The sequence below is a fragment of the Pelobates fuscus genome, chromosome 2, assembly GCF_036172605.1.
Source record: "Pelobates fuscus isolate aPelFus1 chromosome 2, aPelFus1.pri, whole genome shotgun sequence".
In the NCBI taxonomy this organism is placed as follows: Eukaryota; Metazoa; Chordata; class Amphibia; order Anura; family Pelobatidae; genus Pelobates; species Pelobates fuscus.
Window position 1 is genome coordinate 8,921,383 of NC_086318.1, and position 648 is coordinate 8,922,030.

The window sequence follows — 648 nt, forward strand, 5'->3', positions numbered from 1 at the left end:
GTCACAGTGCGCGTACCCGAGACACTTTACTGCGCATGCGCGGCCCCGGCGTAACAGACCGTTATATTGACAGCTGGCTGGCCGCCGCGTATGCGCAGACATTCCTGCAGCGTAAGGAACACGCATGCGCGGAGCGGCCAGTGCTGCAGGGTAAGGAACACGCATGCGCAGTGTTAGTCAGGTCAATGTCTGCCATTCCCAGTGTGTGACGTCATTTTACATACTGCCTCCAGTCACTCATAGTATTAATACACCTAGAAATGCTGCTCCCCTTCTGTTTTAGGACTACAACACCCATGATGCTTTGCAGCCGCATTTCCACTCTGGGCTATTAATAAGACCAGGATTGTATTTTTTTTTATCGGTAGCGGAGACCCTGCCTCCGCCCCCCGCGCTCTGCGACCAGCACCGATTGGATAAACTCCCCAATATCAGGGGAATAAAAAATACAGCGCCTGGAATCACATAGTTACCGGAGCCTGGATTTTATAATTCAATTTGTTATTCACTAAACTCCAAACGCTTCCAGTCCAGATAGATCAAATATCATTCTGACTATACACACCACCGTCACCATTTACCAATGTCTGCAACACCCGACCGCAAACCCCGCACACCACCGTCACCATTTACCAATGTCTGCAACAC